This window comes from Protomyctophum bolini (genome assembly GCF_963924005.1).
Source record: "Protomyctophum bolini genome assembly, chromosome: 15".
NCBI lineage: Eukaryota > Metazoa > Chordata > Actinopteri > Myctophiformes > Myctophidae > Protomyctophum > Protomyctophum bolini.
The window spans coordinates 32354935-32359732 of record NC_137876.1 but is presented as its reverse complement, the minus strand read 5'-3'; positions in this window follow the sequence as shown (position 1 = coordinate 32359732).

The window sequence follows — 4798 nt, the reverse complement described above, 5'->3', positions numbered from 1 at the left end:
CTCTCCCTTTTCTCTCACTTGGAAAGGCTGGGGTGAAAGTGTGTGTGTGTGTGTGTGTGTGTGTGTGTGTGTGTTGCCCACCCACTCCCACACACACTACACACTCCCACTCCGCTCTCCTTGGTGCCTCCTCTGCCTGCGTGGACTCCCTGGATGGTTCTCAGACCTCCCCCACATGTCTGTGTGATACCCAGCGGCATTGTGAGTGTCTGACAAAGAACAGGAAGCCCAGGGGTCGGCAGGGCACGCCTGAAGGTCAGCTCAATCAGCCCTCGTATGATGGATGCAGCGTGGGCAGCCGGGTCACCTGAAAACACGGCGCATGAGATTGTGGATGAGCACTCACCGTACGTCCTGCTGCTGCTTTTGTTCTATCTCCCGTCCTTCATCTCTCTTTTTGAATGTCGCTCTCTTTTTCTTTATCTTTCTCTCACTCACACTCCTGTAAACAACATCGTTTTTCCACATCCGTCTACACAACATCTGTTACAAATGTTAAACAGGGGAATGAAAGTGTGCGTTTATGCTATTTGTTTTGTTCATACTTGCTTTACTTATGTATAACACGGTCAAATTGGAACCGGCCACTGAAATGGAAGTTCTCTGAGAGGTTTCGGTTTAAAATCTCCGGCATCTGGCAACAATACACTTAAGGCTGTGATATATGCATTATTATACCACAGTTAAAATTAAATGCTGTTCGTGATCGGATATAAAATGATCAGACACAAATTGAATGGCAGTAAAATTTGCAGAATTATATGTATCTTTAAAAAAAAAAAAATTATGACCCTCTTCATGGAACTTCTGACACTGGTAAACAAGGTACTTATTCTATATATAAATAAATAAACCAGCTTCACAATTTTGACAATAATTCACCAATACAGAGTTTAGTTAGGCTTACCTTCTGCTTCATCCCCCGGCTTCTCCCCTCTCTCCCACCAGCAGCCTTGGCAGTGTTATGTCAGCGAGGGTGTGGGAGTCCACTGTTGTCATGGTGACCCCTGTGTGTGGGAAGCAGTCCAAACATGACAGGCATGGGGCTGGAGTTTACTGACTCAAGGTGACTGGGCCGGTGTTGGGGGGGGGCACAACAACAGGCAGACAATGGAGGCTCCATTAGTGCTAATGGGGGACACATGTAACAGGATTAGGGTAAGGACACCTGGGGGGGGGGGACCACATGGGGAGATGCTGCACTTGTCCCACCCCCTCTGTCCCTCTCCACCACACAAAACAAAGTGATGTTCATGCCCACCGTGATCTTCATCCTGTGAACATCAGTGCTGCTGTGTAGCACTGTGTGATTATGTATTCACTAACCTGAAAATATGTCAATGCTAAAAACTGAAAGTGTAATTATTTTATATACTGTATAGCCTACTAGAGCGGTGCCCGTTGGGCTACTTGGAACGATGCAAGTTGGAAATGCATGCCCCACCCAGTTATGTCTGTGTCCCTATTATGCCCATTATATGGAGTTCTTTGTCAGGCATGCCCAAATATGGAGTTTATGCAGATGTCAGAACAACATTGTGATGTCAGAACAGGCCAGCTCCATATATGGAGATCTAGGGGTGATCAGGGCCCTGTTCTTGAGCCTGGGCAGAGGCTTTTGTGCTGGTTCTGGACAACCAGCGATCCAACGGACTTGACACCGAGCACTGCAATCCATGTGGTGGTGTGGCACGCATTTGTCAAATTTGAGTCGGTGGGGCGAACGGTTCTCGAGTTACGTGGATTATAGTACGTACACACAGAGACGTGGTGCATTTATATTAGGATATATAAATGGTAAATGGTGCATTTATATAGCGCCTTTATCCAAGGTGCATTACATTCACCCATTCACACACACATGCATACACCGATGGCAGCAGAAACCATGCAAGGTACCAACCAGCACATCAGGAGCAATTAGGGGTTCAGTGTCTTGCTCAAGGACACTTCGACACTAACTCTGGGGGAGCCCAGGATCGAACTGGCAACACACAAACACACACACACACACACACACACACAGTATATGACTGAGAAGTATATGACTGAGAAGTTTAACACATGCTTTGGTGAAACAAGGCAGAAATGTATCACTGTTAGGGCATTGTTCTCTCCTGGCCAGCAACAGTGTAAATCAAAATGAAATAAATCTGAGGAAGAGGTCAGTGAATCTTCCCCCATTGCACTGGGAATCACCCATCGTCCCACCTCTCTCCCTCCGCCCCTCCATCTTCCCAACTTTCCACCCACCCCCTTCTGCAAATTCCTGCACTCCTGCCCAAGACGCCCAGTCAATTAATAAGACATTGTCTCCTCCCCTTGGAGCCTGTGCACAAGAGGCCACCCAGGAGCCAGTGGCCCTTCATCTAAAGCTGCTTCACTGGTGGCCCCCCAGGAATGTCAATCGTTTTGGGATCGGACCCAGTGTTGGGAAGACTGGGTTGGGGGGGTGACGGGATGGAGGGGATGGTTTCTGGAACGCTGGAAAATGGATTGTGCCTGTGGCACCCAGGGGTCCCTGGAAGGGCCTCTGCTGTGTTTATATGCTGGTAGAATCTAAAGCAGCAGCATCAAATATTTGCAAGAAAAACTAAATAGGTCAAAATGGGCAGATTGTTTTACAGCCCAAAACACGCCTTCATTGAGTTGAGTGACAGCTGACATGACAAGCCTCTGTTACGGCACTCCTTATATTAGGACCCCAGAGAACCAATGGGGTAGAAGACTCCTTATATTAGGACCCCAGAGAACCAATGGGGTAGAAGACTCCTTATATTAGGACCCCAGAGAACCAATGGGGTAGAACAAACGTTCCGTCCTCACTGCATGTTACACTTTGCTAGTGCAATTAATTCACAGTATAAAATGTAAACCTTCATGAAACGAAATAATTAAATAATTAAACAGACTCTTAGGTTAGGTTTAGGTGTGCTTCCCCGTGGGAGGTTAGGGTGTGGGTTTGAGATGGTTAACATCGGTAGACTGTAAACAACTTGACTGCGTGTACTGTACGTGCGTTTGATTTATGAGTTCTCTTGGCACAGTACCATGGGTGTGTACGCATAACAAAACCATGATGCTTCTATTCAACGATTGGTATGAAAAAGTGTCGGCTATGTGGTTGGCACGCACTGTGAGAAGATGAGTTCAGATATGTACCAGTGCCACTGTCTGCTATTTTGTTTAAAGCTGCATTACACCTCAAGCAGACTGAAATTATGAACCCTTTTGGGTGTTATTTTGTCCATAAAGTGATGCTATTCTTGTGTGATCCTCAAAACAGGATTTGATATATTCAGACTAAAATTATTAATATTGCCACCACCACCAATAACCATGATAATACAGCAGCTATCTGCACCCGGGGAAATCACTTTGCCAGCTTGTGAATGTGATGGACATTTCCATTAATATTTTATTTTTGCCACGGACATGCAAAACAAGTGATAAATGATATTACCAGAACACAAATGTATAGCCTATAGTACTAATTGACTCTTGACGTGTCATAGTGTCTACTCTATTCCACTGCGCTACACATTTTAAAATAAGTCATTTATCAAAACTTATTTTTGGGGAAAAGTAAACACATTACGGCATGTTGTGACCTTGTAGATCAGCAATTGTCCTTTCTTCTTAGCCTATAATGACAGGCCCAAAATTGGGATTTCAGGGTAAAAATAGCTATATAGTCACCCAACTTACCCAGAAAGACTGGGAAGTTATCCACTGTATACTGGCAGGTGGCCGTCCAGACAGGCATTATATGTGGCATAATGCATGGTCCAAGTATATTCCATGTTTGGGATTTCAATAAATGGGTCTTCCGTCTTATACAGTAAGTAGGCTACAGTTGCAGTCCGAGAAAGGGACACTTAGCTGCAAAGGTGAATGGGTGCGCAGTATACTTAATATTAGGTTATTGCAGATGGCCTTTCAGAGGACAGTGTTACTTGGGGACATGAGGAGACAGGATGTTCTACAAGCTAAACTAGTTTTGTGTTTGTCAACGTAGCTTAAATAGTTGGTGTCAGTTCATTAAGGTGTGTACTGCAATGGAAACATACCTGAGATTCAAAACAGATAATTAAGTACTGTTTAAGGAATGTTTCACTGTTCACTGTTTCACTGTGTTGTTGGAGCATTTTCTATAACAAAGTAGATCGACTAGACCCCATGCAGTAGTGTCATTGCTGTAACTTGATATCTGTAATGTGTTCTGTTGCTGCAGGGTGAACTACTGTATGGGTAGCATTATAGTATAATCGATGCCTTACTGACAGAACTACGGCCTGGGTCTGTCATCTGTCCAATGAGAACGGCAGGAAACTGAAGTTCCAGATCTTATTTAGTTCTACATATCCTGCGTCTCCCATCAGTTGGTCGGGCTCCATATACTGTCACGCCTCGTGACATCACACCTCCATATATGGTCACGCCTCGTGACATCACACCTCCATATATGGCCATCTCCATATAAGATCACAACACTGACCCCATCTAACCCTTGATAACCATGCATGGAGAAGACTGGATCATCACCTAGATCTCCATATATGGAGCCGGCCAGCAACTCTACATCTGACCTCAAATTAACCCCTAGATCTCCATATATGGAGCTGACCTGTTCAGACATTCCATATGTTGATCCTTCCGCACCCGTCCTTCCTGTTCTGACATTCCATATCTGACCTCATCAAACCCTGTGGAGTCCATATATGGCCAGTACAGAATTCATTCCATATGTTGATCTGCAAAAGTGCCACCGCTCGCCCAGCAGTCTGCCGTCACCCAG